Here is an 18,318-nt window from a genome sequence, read left to right as displayed (position 1 = left end):
GGACCAGTGCATCATGGGAACAGGGCAGACCAAACTACCAAGCCAATTCTTTTACTGGAAAGGAAACAAGCTTCCGGTGAACGGTTTCTGGCATTACAGCCGTCTTCGGCCTGGCTTGCTTGAATCCTGATGTTGCAGTGAGCAAGGGACTCACATCTGAGCATACCCTTCCACGCTTATGGTGGACAAAACGATTCAGAAAAGGGGTTGGTGATGGACAGAGTATCTGAATTAAGCAGAACACTCCTACCCAGTCCAAAGATCAGGGCTTGATCCATCACCGTTTTTTAGCTAACTGCACCATCCCAGCTCAGAACCTGGCTACATGCAAAATTAGTCTGTCCCTGGCCCAGTGCATCATGGGAACAGGGCAGACCAAACTACCAAGCCAATTCTTTTACTGGAAAGGAAACAAGCTTCCGGGGACCAGTTACTGCCATTACAGCCGTCTTCGGCCCGGCTTGCTTGAATCCTGATGGTGCAGTGAGCAATGGACTCACATCTGAGCATACCCTTCCACGCTTATGGTGGACAAAACGATTCAGAAAAGGGGGTGGTGATGGACAGAGTATCTGAATTAAGCAGAACACTGCTACCCAGTCCAAAGATCAGGGCTTCATCCATCACCGTTTTTTAGCTAACTGCACCATCCCAGCTCAGAACCTGGCTACATGCAAATTAGTCTGTCCCTGGCCCAGTGCATCATGGGAACAGGGCAGACCAAACTACCAAGCCAATTCTTTTACTGGAAAGGAAACAAGCTTCCGGGGACCGGTTTCTGGCATTACAGCCGTCTTCGGCCCGGCTTGCTTGAATCCTGATGGTGCAGTGAGCAAGGGACTCACATCTGAGCATACCCTTCCACGCTTATGGTGAACAAAACGATTCAGAAAAGGGGGTGGTGATGGACAGAGTATCTGAATTAAGCAGAACACTCCTACCCAGTCCAAAGATCAGGGCTTGATCCATCACCGTTTTTTAGCTAACTGCACCATCCCAGCTCAGAACCTGGCTACATGCAAATTGGTCTGTCCCTGGACCAGTGCATAATGGGAACAGGGCAGACCAAACTACCAAGCCAATTCTTTTACTGGAAAGGAAACAAGCTTCTGGTGACCGGTTTCTGGCATTACAGCCGTCTTCGGCCCGGCTTGCTTGAATCCTGATGGTGCAGTGAGCAAGGGACTCACATCTGAGCATACCCTTCCACGCTTATGGTGGACAAAACGATTCAGAAAAGGGGGTGGTGATGGACAGAGTATCTGAATTAAGCGGAACATTCCTACACAGTCCAAAGATCAGGGCTTGATCCATCACCGTTTTTTAGCTAACTGCACCATCCCAGCTCAGAACCTGGCTACATGCAAATTAGTCTGTCCCTGGCTCAGTGAATCATGGGAACAGGGCAGACCAAACTACCAAGCCAATTCTTTTACTGGAAAGGAAACAAGCTTCCGGGGACCGGTTTCTGCCATTACAGCCGTCTTCGGCCCGGCTTGCTTGAATCCTGATTGTGCAGTGAGCAAGGGACTCACATCTGAGCATACCCTTCCACGCTTATGGTGGACAAAACGATTCAGAAAAGGGGGTGGTGATGGACAGAGTATCTGAATTAAGCAGAACACTCCTACCCAGTCCAAAGATCAGGGCTTGATCCATCACCGTTTTTTAGCTAACTGCACCATCCCAGCTCAGAACCTGGCTACATGCAAATTAGTCTGTCCCTGGCCCAGTGCATCATGGGAACAGGGCAGACCAAACTACCAAGCCAATTCTTTTACTGCAAAGGAAACAAGCTCCCGGGGACCGGTTTCTGGCATTACAGCCGTCTTCGGCCCGGCTTGCTTGAATCCTGATGGTGCAGTGAGCAAGGGACTCACATCTGAGCATACCCTTCCACGCTTATGGTGGACAAAACGATTCAGAAAAGGGGGTGGTGATGGACAGAGTATCTGAATTAAGCAGAACACTCCTACCCAATCCAAAGATCAGGGCTTGATCCATCACCGGTTTTTAGCTAACTGCACCATCCCAGCTCAGAAACTGGCTACATGCAAATTAGTCTGTCCCTGGCCCAGTGCATCATGGGAACAGGGCAGACCAAACTACCAAGCCAATTCTTTTACTGGAAAGGAAACAAGCTTCTGGGGACCTGTTTCTGGCATTACAGCCGTCTTCGGCCCGGCTTGCTTGAATCCTGATGGTGTAGTGAGCAAGGGACTCACATCTGAGCATACCCTTCCACGCTTATGGTGGACAAAACGATTCAGAAAAGGGGGTGGTGATGGACAGAGTATCTGAATTAAGCAGAACACTCCTACCCAGTCCAAAGATCAGGGCTTGATCCATCACCGTTTTTCAGCTAACTGCACCATCCCAGCTCAGAACCTGGCTACATGCAAATTAGTTTGTCCCTGGCCCAGTGCATCATGGGAACAGGGCAGACCAAACTACCAAGCCAATTCTTTTACTGGAAAGGAAACAAGCTTCTGGGGACCTGTTTCTGCCATTACAGCCGTCTTCGGCCCGGCTTGCTTGAATCCTGATGGTGTAGTGAGCAAGGGACTCACATCTGAGCATACCCTTCCACGCTTATGGTGGACAAAACGATTCAGAAAAGGGGGTGGTGATGGACAGAGTATCTGAATTAAGCAGAACACTCCTACCCAGTCCAAAGATCAGGGCTTCATCCATCACCGTTTTTTAGCTAACTGCACCATCCCAGCTCAGAACCTGCCTACATGCAAATTAGTCTGTCCCTGGCCCAGTGCATCATGGGAACAGGGCAGACAAAACTACCAAGCCAATTCTTTTACTGGAAAGGAAACAAGCTTCCCGGGACCGGTTTCTGGCATTACAGACGTCTTCGGCCCGGCTTGCTTGAATCCTGATGGTGCAGTGAGCAAGGGACTCACATCTGAGCATACCCTTCCACGCTTATGGTGGACAAAATGATTCAGAAAAGGGGGTGGTGATGGACAGAGTATCTGAATTAAGCAGAACACTCCTACCCAGTCCAAAGATCAGGGCTTGATCCATCACCGTTTTTTTAGCTAACTGCACCATCCCAGCTCAGAACCTGGCTACATGCAAATTGGTCTGTCCCTGGACCAGTGCATCATGGGAACAGGGCAGACCAAACTACCAAGCCAATTCTTTTACTGGAAAGGAAACAAGCTTCCGGGGACCGGTATCTGGCATTACAGCCGTCTTCGGCCCGGCTTGCTTGAATCCTGATGGTGCAGTGAGCAAGGGACTCACATCTGAGCATACCCTTCCACGCTTACGGTGGACAAAACGATTCAGAAAATGGGGTGGTGATGGACAGAGTATCTGAATTAAGCAGAACACTCCTACCCAGTCCAAAGATCAGGGCTTGATCCATCGCCGTTTTTTAGCTAACTGCACCATCCCGCTCAGAACCTGGCTACATGCAAATTAGTCTGTCCCTGGCCCAGTGCATCATAGGAACAGGGCAGACCAAACTACCAAGCCAATTCATTTACTGGAAAGGAAACAAGCTTCCGGGGACCGGTTTCTGGCATTACAGCCGTCTTCGGCCCGGCTTGCTTGAATCCTGATGTTGCAGTGAGCAAGGGACTCACATCTGAGCATACCCTTCCACGCTTATGGTGGACAAAACGATTCAGAAAAGGGGTTGGTGATGGACAGAGTATCTGAATTAAGCAGAACACTCCTACCCAGTCCAAAGATCAGGGCTTGATCCATCACCGTTTTTTAGCTAACTGCACCATCCCAGCTCAGAACCTGGCTACATGCAAAATTAGTCTGTCCCTGGCCCAGTGCATCATGGGAACAGGGCAGACCAAACTACCAAGCCAATTCTTTTACTGGAAAGGAAACAAGCTTCCGGGGACCAGTTACTGCCATTACAGCCGTCTTCGGCCCGGCTTGCTTGAATCCTGATGGTGCAGTGAGCAAGGGACTCACATCTGAGCATACCCTTCCACGCTTATGGTGGACAAAACGATTCAGAAAAGGGGGTGGTGATGGACAGAGTATCTGAATTAAGCAGAACACTGCTACCCAGTCCAAAGATCAGGGCTTCATCCATCACCGTTTTTTAGCTAACTGCACCATCCCAGCTCAGAACCTGGCTACATGCAAATTAGTCTGTCCCTGGCCCAGTGCATCATGGGAACAGGGCAGACCAAACTACCAAGCCAATTCTTTTACTGGAAAGGAAACAAGCTTCCGGGGACCGGTTTCTGGCATTACAGCCGTCTTCGGCCCGGCTTGCTTGAATCCTGATGGTGCAGTGAGCAAGGGACTCACATCTGAGCATACCCTTCCACGCTTATGGTGAACAAAACGATTCAGAAAAGGGGGTGGTGATGGACAGAGTATCTGAATTAAGCAGAACACTCCTACCCAGTCCAAAGATCAGGGCTTGATCCATCACCGTTTTTTAGCTAACTGCACCATCCCAGCTCAGAACCTGGCTACATGCAAATTGGTCTGTCCCTGGACCAGTGCATAATGGGAACAGGGCAGACCAAACTACCAAGCCAATTCTTTTACTGGAAAGGAAACAAGCTTCCGGTGACCGGTTTCTGGCATTACAGCCGTCTTCGGCCCGGCTTGCTTGAATCCTGATGGTGCAGTGAGCAAGGGACTCACATCTGAGCATACCCTTCCACGCTTATGGTGGACAAAACGATTCAGAAAAGGGGGTGGTGATGGACAGAGTATCTGAATTAAGCAGAACATTCCTACACAGTCCAAAGATCAGGGCTTGATCCATCACCGTTTTTTAGCTAACTGCACCATCCCAGCTCAGAACCTGGCTACATGCAAATTAGTCTGTCCCTGGCCCAGTGCATCATGGGAACAGGGCAGACCAAACTACCAAGCCAATTCTTTTACTGGAAAGGAAACAAGCTTCCGGGGACCGGTTTCTGCCATTACAGCCGTCTTCGGCCCGGCTTGCTTGAATCCTGATTGTGCAGTGAGCAAGGGACTCACATCTGAGCATACCCTTCCACGCTTATGGTGGACAAAACGATTCAGAAAAGGGGGTGGTGATGGACAGAGTATCTGAATTAAGCAGAACACTCCTACCCAGTCCAAAGATCAGGGCTTGATCCATCACCGTTTTTTAGCTAACTGCACCATCCCAGCTCAGAACCTGGCTACATGCAAAATAGTCTGTCCCTGGCCCAGTGCATCATGGGAACAGGGCAGACCAAACTACCAAGCCAATTCTTTTACTGGAAAGGAAACAAGCTCCCGGGGACCGGTTTCTGGCATTACAGCCGTCTTCGGCCCGGCTTGCTTGAATCCTGATGGTGCAGTGAGCAAGGGACTCACATCTGAGCATACCCTTCCACGCTTATGGTGGACAAAACGATTCAGAAAAGGGGGTGGTGATGGACAGAGTATCTGAATTAAGCAGAACACTCCTACCCAATCCAAAGATCAGGGCTTGATCCATCACCGTTTTTTAGCTAACTGCACCATCCCAGCTCAGAACCTGGCTACATGCAAATTAGTCTGTCCCTGGCCCAGTGCATCATGGGAACAGGGCAGACCAAACTACCAAGCCAATTCTTTTACTGGAAAGGAAACAAGCTTCTGGGGACCTGTTTCTGGCATTACAGCCGTCTTCGGCCCGGCTTGCTTGAATCCTGATGGTGTAGTGAGCAAGGGACTCACATCTGAGCATACCCTTCCACGCTTATGGTGGACAAAACGATTCAGAAAAGGGGGTGGTGATGGACAGAGTATCTGAATTAAGCAGAACACTCCTACCCAATCCAAAGATCAGGGCTTGATCCATCACCGTTTTTTAGCTAACTGCACCATCCCAGCTCAGAACCTGGCTACATGCAAATTAGTCTGTCCCTGGCCCAGTGCATCATGGGAACAGGGCAGACCAAACTACCAAGCCAATTCTTTTACTGGAAAGGAAACAAGCTTCTGGGGACCTGTTTCTGGCATTACAGCCGTCTTCGGCCCGGCTTGCTTGAATCCTGATGGTGTAGTGAGCAAGGGACTCACATCTGAGCATACCCTTCCACGCTTATGGTGGACAAAACGATTCAGAAAAGGGGGTGGTGATGGACAGAGTATCTGAATTAAGCAGAACACTCCTACCCAGTCCAAAGATCAGGGCTTGATCCATCACCGTTTTTCAGCTAACTGCACCATCCCAGCTCAGAACCTGGCTACATGCAAATTAGTCTGTCCCTGGCCCAGTGCATCATGGGAACAGGGCAGACCAAACTACCAAGCCAATTATTTTACTGGAAAGGAAACAAGCTTCCGGGGACCTGTTTCTGCCATTACAGCCGTCTTCGGCCCGGCTTGCTTGAATCCTGATGGTGTAGTGAGCAAGGGACTCACATCTGAGCATACCCTTCCACGCTTATGGTGGACAAAACGATTCAGAAAAGGGGGTGGTGATGGACAGAGTATCTGAATTAAGCAGAACACTCCTACCCAGTCCAAAGATCAGGGCTTGATCCATCACCGTTTTTTTAGCTAACTGCACCATCCCAGCTCAGAACCTGGCTACATGCAAATTGGTCTGTCCCTGGACCAGTGCATCATGGGAACAGGGCAGACCAAACTACCAAGCCAATTCTTTTACTGGAAAGGAAACAAGCTTCCGGTGAACGGTTTCTGGCATTACAGCCGTCTTCGGCCCGGCTTGCTTGAATCCTGATGGTGCAGTGAGCAAGGGACTCACATCTGAGCATACCCTTCCACGCTTATGGTGGACAAAACGATTCAGAAAAGGGGGTGGTGATGGACAGAGTATCCGAATTAAGCAGAACACTGCTACCCAGTCCAAAGATCAGGGCTTGATCCATCACCGTTTTTTAGCTAACTGCACCATCCCAGCTCAGAACCTGGCTACATGCAAATTAGTCTGTCCCTGGCCCAGTGCATCATGGGAACAGGGCAGACCAAACTACCGAGCCAATTCTTTTACTGGAAAGGAAACAAGCTTCCGGGGACCGGTTTCTGCCATTACAGCCGTCTTCGGCCCGGCTTGCTTGAATCCTGATGGTGCAGTGAGCAAGGGACTCACATCTGAGCATACCCTTCCACGCTTATGGTGGACAAAACGATTCAGAAAAGGGGGTGGTGATGGACAGAGTATCTGAATTAAGCAGAACACTCCTACCCAGTCCAATGATCAGGGCTTGATCCATCACCGCTTTTTAGCTAACTGCACCATCCCAGCTCAGAACCTGGCTACATGCAAAATTAGTCTGTCCCTGGCCCAGTGCATCATGGGAACAGGGCAGACCAAACTACCAAGCCAATTCTTTTACTGGAAAGGAAACAAGCTTCCGGGGACCGGTTTCTGCCTTTACAGCCGTCTTCGGCCCGACTTGCTTGAATCCTGATGGTGCAGTGAGCAAGGGACTCACATCTGAGCATACCCTTCCACGCTTATGGTGGACAAAACGATTCAGAAAAGGGGGTGGTGATGGACAGAGTATCTTAATTAAGCAGAACACTCCTACCCAGTCCAAAGATCAGGGCTTGATCCATCACCGTTTTTTAGCTAACTGCACCATCCCAGCTCAGAACCTGGCTACATGCAAATTAGTCTGTCCCTGGCCCAGTGTATCATGGGAACAGGGCAGACCAAACTACGTAGCCAATTCTTTTACTGGAAAGGAAACAAGCTCCCGGGGACCGGTTTCTGGCATTACAGCCGTCTTCGGCCCGGCTTGCTTGAATCCTGATGGTGCAGTGAGCAAGGGACTCACATCTGAGCATACCCTTCCACGCTTATGGTGGACAAAACGATTCAGAAAAGGGGGTGGTGATGGACAGAGTATCTGAATTAAGCAGAACACTCCTACCCAATCCAAAGATCAGGGCTTGATCCATCACCGTTTTTTAGCTAACTGCACCATCCCAGCTCAGAACCTGGCTACATGCAAATTAGTCTGTCCCTGGCCCAGTGCATCATGGGAACAGGGCAGACCAAACTACCAAGCCAATTCTTGTACTGGAAAGGAAACAAGCTTCTGGGGACCTGTTTGTGGCATTACAGCCGTCTTCGGCCCGGCTTGCTTGAATCCTGATGGTGTAGTGAGCAAGGGGCTCACATCTGAGCATACCCTTCCACATTTATGGTGGACAAAACGATTTAGAAAAGGGGGTGGTGATGGACAGAGTATCTGAATTAAGCAGAACACTCCTACCCAGTCCAAAGATCAGGGTTTCATCCATCACCGTTTTTTAGCTAATTGCACCATCCCAGCTCAGAACCTGCCTACATGCAAATTAGTCTGTCCCTGGCCCAGTGCATCATGGGAACAGGGCAGACAAAACTACCAAGCCAATTCTTTTACTGGAAAGGAAACAAGCTTCCGGGGACCGGTTTCTGGCATTACAGACGTCTTCGGCCCGGCTTGCTTGAATCCTGATGGTGCAGTGAGCAAGGGACTCACATCTGAGCATACCCTTCCACGCTTATGGTGGACAAAACGATTCAGAAAAGGGGGTGGTGATGGACAGAGTATCTGAATTAAGCAGAACACTCCTACCCAGTCCAAAGATCAGGGCTTGATCCATCACCGTTTTTCAGCTAACTGCACCATCCCAGCTCAGAACCTGGCTACATGCAAATTAGTCTGTCCCTGGCCCAGTGCATCATGGGAACAGGGCAGACCAAACTACCAAGCCAATTATTTTACTGGAAAGGAAACAAGCTTCCGGGGACCTGTTTCTGCCATTACAGCCGTCTTCGGCCCGGCTTGCTTGAATCCTGATGGTGTAGTGAGCAAGGGACTCACATCTGAGCATACCCTTCCACGCTTATGGTGGACAAAACGATTCAGAAAAGGGGGTGGTGATGGACAGAGTATCTGAATTAAGCAGAACACTCCTACCCAGTCCAAAGATCAGGGCTTGATCCATCACCGTTTTTTTAGCTAACTGCACCATCCCAGCTCAGAACCTGGCTACATGCAAATTGGTCTGTCCCTGGACCAGTGCATCATGGGAACAGGGCAGACCAAACTACCAAGCCAATTCTTTTACTGGAAAGGAAACAAGCTTCCGGTGAACGGTTTCTGGCATTACAGCCGTCTTCGGCCCGGCTTGCTTGAATCCTGATGGTGCAGTGAGCAAGGGACTCACATCTGAGCATACCCTTCCACGCTTATGGTGGACAAAACGATTCAGAAAAGGGGGTGGTGATGGACAGAGTATCCGAATTAAGCAGAACACTGCTACCCAGTCCAAAGATCAGGGCTTGATCCATCACCGTTTTTTAGCTAACTGCACCATCCCAGCTCAGAACCTGGCTACATGCAAATTAGTCTGTCCCTGGCCCAGTGCATCATGGGAACAGGGCAGACCAAACTACCGAGCCAATTCTTTTACTGGAAAGGAAACAAGCTTCCGGGGACCGGTTTCTGCCATTACAGCCGTCTTCGGCCCGGCTTGCTTGAATCCTGATGGTGCAGTGAGCAAGGGACTCACATCTGAGCATACCCTTCCACGCTTATGGTGGACAAAACGATTCAGAAAAGGGGGTGGTGATGGACAGAGTATCTGAATTAAGCAGAACACTCCTACCCAGTCCAATGATCAGGGCTTGATCCATCACCGCTTTTTAGCTAACTGCACCATCCCAGCTCAGAACCTGGCTACATGCAAAATTAGTCTGTCCCTGGCCCAGTGCATCATGGGAACAGGGCAGACCAAACTACCAAGCCAATTCTTTTACTGGAAAGGAAACAAGCTTCCGGGGACCGGTTTCTGCCTTTACAGCCGTCTTCGGCCCGACTTGCTTGAATCCTGATGGTGCAGTGAGCAAGGGACTCACATCTGAGCATACCCTTCCACGCTTATGGTGGACAAAACGATTCAGAAAAGGGGGTGGTGATGGACAGAGTATCTTAATTAAGCAGAACACTCCTACCCAGTCCAAAGATCAGGGCTTGATCCATCACCGTTTTTTAGCTAACTGCACCATCCCAGCTCAGAACCTGGCTACATGCAAATTAGTCTGTCCCTGGCCCAGTGTATCATGGGAACAGGGCAGACCAAACTACGTAGCCAATTCTTTTACTGGAAAGGAAACAAGCTCCCGGGGACCGGTTTCTGGCATTACAGCCGTCTTCGGCCCGGCTTGCTTGAATCCTGATGGTGCAGTGAGCAAGGGACTCACATCTGAGCATACCCTTCCACGCTTATGGTGGACAAAACGATTCAGAAAAGGGGGTGGTGATGGACAGAGTATCTGAATTAAGCAGAACACTCCTACCCAATCCAAAGATCAGGGCTTGATCCATCACCGTTTTTTAGCTAACTGCACCATCCCAGCTCAGAACCTGGCTACATGCAAATTAGTCTGTCCCTGGCCCAGTGCATCATGGGAACAGGGCAGACCAAACTACCAAGCCAATTCTTGTACTGGAAAGGAAACAAGCTTCTGGGGACCTGTTTGTGGCATTACAGCCGTCTTCGGCCCGGCTTGCTTGAATCCTGATGGTGTAGTGAGCAAGGGGCTCACATCTGAGCATACCCTTCCACATTTATGGTGGACAAAACGATTTAGAAAAGGGGGTGGTGATGGACAGAGTATCTGAATTAAGCAGAACACTCCTACCCAGTCCAAAGATCAGGGCTTCATCCATCACCGTTTTTTAGCTAATTGCACCATCCCAGCTCAGAACCTGCCTACATGCAAATTAGTCTGTCCCTGGCCCAGTGCATCATGGGAACAGGGCAGACAAAACTACCAAGCCAATTCTTTTACTGGAAAGGAAACAAGCTTCCGGGGACCGGTTTCTGGCATTACAGACGTCTTCGGCCCGGCTTGCTTGAATCCTGATGGTGCAGTGAGCAAGGGACTCACATCTGAGCATACCCTTCCACGCTTATGGTGGACAAAACGATTCAGAAAAGGGGGTGGTGATGGACAGAGTATCTGAATTAAGCAGAACACTCCTACCCAGTCCAAAGATCAGGGCTTGATCCATCACCGTTTTTTTAGCTAACTGCACCATCCCAGCTCAGAACCTGGCTACATGCAAATTGGTCTGTCCCTGGACCAGTGCATCATGGGAACAGGGCAGACCAAACTACCAAGCCAATTCTTTTACTGGAAAGGAAACAAGCTTCTGGTGAACGGTTTCTGGCATTACAGCCGTCTTCGGCCCGGCTTGCTTGAATCCTGATGGTGCAGTGAGCAAGGGACTCACATCTGAGCATACCCTTCCACGCTTATGGTGGACAAAACGATTCAGAAAAGGGGGTGGTGATGGACAGAGTATCTGAATTAAGCAGAACACTCCTACCCAGTCCAAAGATCAGGGCTTGATCCATCACCGTTTTTTAGCTAACTGCACCATCCCAGCTCAGAACCTGGCTACATGCAAATTAGTCTGTCCCTGGCCCAGTGCATCATGGGAACAGGGCAAACCAAACTACCAAGCCAATTCTTTTACTGGAAAGGATACAAGCTTCCGGGGACCGGTTTCTGCCATTACAGCCGTCTTCGGCCCGGCTTGCTTGAATCCTGATGGTGCAGTGAGCAAGGGACTCACATCTGAGCATACCCTTCCACGCTTATTGTGGACAAAACGATTCAGAAAAGGGGGTGGTGATGGACAGAGTATCTGAATTAAGCAGAACACTCCTACCCAGTCCAATGATCAGGGCTTGATCCATCACCGCTTTTTAGCTAACTGCACCATCCCAGCTCAGAACCTGGCTACATGCAAAATTAGTCTGTCCCTGGCCCAGTGCATCATGGGAACAGGGCAGACCAAACTACCACACCAATTCTTTTACTGGAAAGGAAACAAGCTTCCGGGGACCGGTATCTGGCATTACAGCCGTCTTCGGCCCGGCTTGCTTGAATCCTGATGGTGCAGTGAGCAAGGGACTCACATCTGAGCATACCCTTCCACGCTTACGGTGGACAAAACGATTCAGAAAATGGGGTGGTGATGGACAGAGTATCTGAATTAAGCAGAACACTCCTACCCAGTCCAAAGATCAGGGCTTGATCCATCGCCGTTTTTTAGCTAACTGCACCATCCCGCTCAGAACCTGGCTACATGCAAATTAGTCTGTCCCTGGCCCAGTGCATCATAGGAACAGGGCAGACCAAACTACCAAGCCAATTCATTTACTGGAAAGGAAACAAGCTTCCGGGGACCGGTTTCTGGCATTACAGCCGTCTTCGGCCCGGCTTGCTTGAATCCTGATGTTGCAGTGAGCAAGGGACTCACATCTGAGCATACCCTTCCACGCTTATGGTGGACAAAACGATTCAGAAAAGGGGTTGGTGATGGACAGAGTATCTGAATTAAGCAGAACACTCCTACCCAGTCCAAAGATCAGGGCTTGATCCATCACCGTTTTTTAGCTAACTGCACCATCCCAGCTCAGAACCTGGCTACATGCAAAATTAGTCTGTCCCTGGCCCAGTGCATCATGGGAACAGGGCAGACCAAACTACCAAGCCAATTCTTTTACTGGAAAGGAAACAAGCTTCCGGGGACCAGTTACTGCCATTACAGCCGTCTTCGGCCCGGCTTGCTTGAATCCTGATGGTGCAGTGAGCAAGGGACTCACATCTGAGCATACCCTTCCACGCTTATGGTGGACAAAACGATTCAGAAAAGGGGGTGGTGATGGACAGAGTATCTGAATTAAGCAGAACACTCCTACCCAGTCCAAAGATCAGGGCTTGATCCATCACCGTTTTTTAGCTAACTGCACCATCCCAGCTCAGAACCTGGCTACATGCAAATTGGTCTGTCCCTGGACCAGTGCATAATGGGAACAGGGCAGACCAAACTACCAAGCCAATTCTTTTACTGGAAAGGAAACAAGCTTCCGGTGACCGGTTTCTGGCATTACAGCCGTCTTCGGCCCGGCTTGCTTGAATCCTGATGGTGCAGTGAGCAAGGGACTCACATCTGAGCATACCCTTCCACGCTTATGGTGGACAAAACGATTCAGAAAAGGGGGTGGTGATGGACAGAGTATCTGAATTAAGCAGAACATTCCTACACAGTCCAAAGATCAGGGCTTGATCCATCACCGTTTTTTTAGCTAACTGCACCATCCCAGCTCAGAACCTGGCTACATGCAAATTGGTCTGTCCCTGGACCAGTGCATAATGGGAACAGGGCAGACCAAACTACCAAGCCAATTCTTTTACTGGAAAGGAAACAAGCTTCCGGGGACCGGTTTCTGGCATTACAGCCGTCTTCGGCCCGGCTTGCTTGAATCCTGATGGTGCAGTGAGCAAGGGACTCACATCTGAGCATACCCTTCCACGCTTATGGTGAACAAAACGATTCAGAAAAGGGGGTGGTGATGGACAGAGTATCTGAATTAAGCAGAACACTCCTACCCAGTCCAAAGATCAGGGCTTGATCCATCACCGTTTTTTAGCTAACTGCACCATCCCAGCTCAGAACCTGGCTACATGCAAATTGGTCTGTCCCTGGACCAGTGCATAATGGGAACAGGGCAGACCAAACTACCAAGCCAATTCTTTTACTGGAAAGGAAACAAGCTTCCGGTGACCGGTTTCTGGCATTACAGCCGTCTTCGGCCCGGCTTGCTTGAATCCTGATGGTGCAGTGAGCAAGGGACTCACATCTGAGCATACCCTTCCACGCTTATGGTGGACAAAACGATTCAGAAAAGGGGGTGGTGATGGACAGAGTATCTGAATTAAGCAGAACATTCCTACACAGTCCAAAGATCAGGGCTTGATCCATCACCGTTTTTTAGCTAACTGCACCATCCCAGCTCAGAACCTGGCTACATGCAAATTAGTCTGTCCCTGGCCCAGTGCATCATGGGAACAGGGCAGACCAAACTACCAAGCCAATTCTTTTACTGGAAAGGAAACAAGCTTCCGGGGACCGGTTTCTGCCATTACAGCCGTCTTCGGCCCTGCTTGCTTGAATCCTGATTGTGCAGTGAGCAAGGGACTCACATCTGAGCATACCCTTCCACGCTTATGGTGGACAAAACGATTCAGAAAAGGGGGTGGTGATGGACAGAGTATCTGAATTAAGCAGAACACTCCTACCCAGTCCAAAGATCAGGGCTTGATCCATCACCGTTTTTTAGCTAACTGCACCATCCCAGCTCAGAACCTGGCTACATGCAAAATAGTCTGTCCCTGGCCCAGTGCATCATGGGAACAGGGCAGACCAAACTACCAAGCCAATTCTTTTACTGGAAAGGAAACAAGCTCCCGGGGACCGGTTTCTGGCATTACAGCCGTCTTCGGCCCGGCTTGCTTGAATCCTGATGGTGCAGTGAGCAAGGGACTCACATCTGAGCATACCCTTCCACGCTTATGGTGGACAAAACGATTCAGAAAAGGGGGTGGTGATGGACAGAGTATCTGAATTAAGCAGAACACTCCTACCCAATCCAAAGATCAGGGCTTGATCCATCACCGTTTTTTAGCTAACTGCACCATCCCAGCTCAGAACCTGGCTACATGCAAATTAGTCTGTCCCTGGCCCAGTGCATCATGGGAACAGGGCAGACCAAACTACCAAGCCAATTCTTTTACTGGAAAGGAAACAAGCTTCTGGGGACCTGTTTCTGGCATTACAGCCGTCTTCGGCCCGGCTTGCTTGAATCCTGATGGTGTAGTGAGCAAGGGACTCACATCTGAGCATACCCTTCCACGCTTATGGTGGACAAAACGATTCAGAAAAGGGGGTGGTGATGGACAGAGTATCTGAATTAAGCAGAACACTCCTACCCAGTCCAAAGTTCAGGGCTTGATCCATCACCGTTTTTCAGCTAACTGCGCCATCCCAGCTCAGAACCTGGCTACATGCAAACTAGTTTGTCCCTGGCCCAGTGCATCATGGGAACAGGGCAGACCAAACTACCAAGCCAATTCTTTTACTGGAAAGGAAACAAGCTTCCGGGGACCTGTTTCTGCCATTACAGCCGTCTTCGGCCCGGCTTGCTTGAATCCTGATGGTGTAGTGAGCAAGAGACTCACATCTGAGCATACCCTTCCACGCTTATGGTGGACAAAACGATTCAGAAAAGGGGGTGGTGATGGACAGAGTATCTGAATTAAGCAGAACACTCCTACCCAGTCCAAAGATCAGGGCTTGATCCATCACCGTTTTTTTTAGCTAACTGCACCATCCCAGCTCAGAACCTGGCTACATGCAAATTGGTCTGTCCCTGGACCAGTGCATCATGGGAACAGGGCAGACCAAACTACCAAGCCAATTCTTTTACTGGAAAGGAAACAAGCTTCCGGTGAACGGTTTCTGGCATTACAGCCGTCTTCGGCCTGGCTTGCTTGAATCCTGATGTTGCAGTGAGCAAGGGACTCACATCTGAGCATACCCTTCCACGCTTATGGTGGACAAAACGATTCAGAAAAGGGGTTGGTGATGGACAGAGTATCTGAATTAAGCAGAACACTCCTACCCAGTCCAAAGATCAGGGCTTGATCCATCACCGTTTTTTAGCTAACTGCACCATCCCAGCTCAGAACCTGGCTACATGCAAAATTAGTCTGTCCCTGGCCCAGTGCATCATGGGAACAGGGCAGACCAAACTACCAAGCCAATTCTTTTACTGGAAAGGAAACAAGCTTCCGGGGACCAGTTACTGCCATTACAGCCGTCTTCGGCCCGGCTTGCTTGAATCCTGATGGTGCAGTGAGCAATGGACTCACATCTGAGCATACCCTTCCACGCTTATGGTGGACAAAACGATTCAGAAAAGGGGGTGGTGATGGACAGAGTATCTGAATTAAGCAGAACACTGCTACCCAGTCCAAAGATCAGGGCTTCATCCATCACCGTTTTTTAGCTAACTGCACCATCCCAGCTCAGAACCTGGCTACATGCAAATTAGTCTGTCCCTGGCCCAGTGCATCATGGGAACAGGGCAGACCAAACTACCAAGCCAATTCTTTTACTGGAAAGGAAACAAGCTTCCGGGGACCGGTTTCTGGCATTACAGCCGTCTTCGGCCCGGCTTGCTTGAATCCTGATGGTGCAGTGAGCAAGGGACTCACATCTGAGCATACCCTTCCACGCTTATGGTGAACAAAACGATTCAGAAAAGGGGGTGGTGATGGACAGAGTATCTGAATTAAGCAGAACACTCCTACCCAGTCCAAAGATCAGGGCTTGATCCATCACCGTTTTTTAGCTAACTGCACCATCCCAGCTCAGAACCTGGCTACATGCAAATTGGTCTGTCCCTGGACCAGTGCATAATGGGAACAGGGCAGACCAAACTACCAAGCCAATTCTTTTACTGGAAAGGAAACAAGCTTCTGGTGACCGGTTTCTGGCATTACAGCCGTCTTCGGCCCGGCTTGCTTGAATCCTGATGGTGCAGTGAGCAAGGGACTCACATCTGAGCATACCCTTCCACTCTTATGGTGGACAAAACGATTCAGAAAAGGGGGTGGTGATGGACAGAGTATCTGAATTAAGCGGAACATTCCTACACAGTCCAAAGATCAGGGCTTGATCCATCACCGTTTTTTAGCTAACTGCACCATCCCAGCTCAGAACCTGGCTACATGCAAATTAGTCTGTCCCTGGCTCAGTGAATCATGGGAACAGGGCAGACCAAACTACCAAGCCAATTCTTTTACTGGAAAGGAAACAAGCTTCCGGGGACCGGTTTCTGCCATTACAGCCGTCTTCGGCCCGGCTTGCTTGAATCCTGATTGTGCAGTGAGCAAGGGACTCACATCTGAGCATACCCTTCCACGCTTATGGTGGACAAAACGATTCAGAAAAGGGGGTGGTGATGGACAGAGTATCTGAATTAAGCAGAACACTCCTACCCAGTCCAAAGATCAGGGCTTGATCCATCACCGTTTTTTAGCTAACTGCACCATCCCAGCTCAGAACCTGGCTACATGCAAATTAGTCTGTCCCTGGCCCAGTGCATCATGGGAACAGGGCAGACCAAACTACCAAGCCAATTCTTTTACTGCAAAGGAAACAAGCTCCCGGGGACCGGTTTCTGGCATTACAGCCATCTTCGGCCCGGCTTGCTTGAATCCTGATGGTGCAGTGAGCAAGGGACTCACATCTGAGCATACCCTTCCACGCTTATGGTGGACAAAACGATTCAGAAAAGGGGGTGGTGATGGACAGAGTATCTGAATTAAGCAGAACACTCCTACCCAATCCAAAGATCAGGGCTTGATCCATCACCGGTTTTTAGCTAACTGCACCATCCCAGCTCAGAACCTGGCTACATGCAAATTAGTCTGTCCCTGGCCCAGTGCATCATGGGAACAGGGCAGACCAAACTACCAAGCCAATTCTTTTACTGGAAAGGAAACAAGCTTCTGGGGACCTGTTTCTGGCATTACAGCCGTCTTCGGCCCGGCTTGCTTGAATCCTGATGGTGTAGTGAGCAAGGGACTCACATCTGAGCATACCCTTCCACGCTTATGGTGGACAAAACGATTCAGAAAAGGGGGTGGTGATGGACAGAGTATCTGAATTAAGCAGAACACTCCTACCCAGTCCAAAGATCAGGGCTTGATCCATCACCGTTTTTCAGCTAACTGCACCATCCCAGCTCAGAACCTGGCTACATGCAAATTAGTTTGTCCCTGGCCCAGTGCATCATGGGAACAGGGCAGACCAAACTACCAAGCCAATTCTTTTACTGGAAAGGAAACAAGCTTCTGGGGACCTGTTTCTGCCATTACAGCCGTCTTCGGCCCGGCTTGCTTGAATCCTGATGGTGTAGTGAGCAAGGGACTCACATCTGAGCATACCCTTCCACGCTTATGGTGGACAAAACGATTCAGAAAAGGGGGTGGTGATGGACAGAGTATCTGAATTAAGCAGAACACTCCTACCCAGTCCAAAGATCAGGGCTTCATCCATCACCGTTTTTTAGCTAACTGCACCATCCCAGCTCAGAACCTGCCTACATGCAAATTAGTCTGTCCCTGGCCCAGTGCATCATGGGAACAGGGCAGACAAAACTACCAAGCCAATTCTTTTACTGGAAAGGAAACAAGCTTCCCGGGACCGGTTTCTGGCATTACAGACGTCTTCGGCCCGGCTTGCTTGAATCCTGATGGTGCAGTGAGCAAGGGACTCACATCTGAGCATACCCTTCCACGCTTATGGTGGACAAAATGATTCAGAAAAGGGGGTGGTGATGGACAGAGTATCTGAATTAAGCAGAACACTCCTACCCAGTCCAAAGATCAGGGCTTGATCCATCACCGTTTTTTTAGCTAACTGCACCATCCCAGCTCAGAACCTGGCTACATGCAAATTGGTCTGTCCCTGGACCAGTGCATCATGGGAA

Source organism: Lissotriton vulgaris, chromosome 12 (assembly GCF_964263255.1).
Source record: "Lissotriton vulgaris chromosome 12, aLisVul1.2, whole genome shotgun sequence".
In the NCBI taxonomy this organism is placed as follows: domain Eukaryota; kingdom Metazoa; phylum Chordata; class Amphibia; order Caudata; family Salamandridae; genus Lissotriton; species Lissotriton vulgaris.
This window is presented reverse-complemented; position numbering follows the sequence as displayed.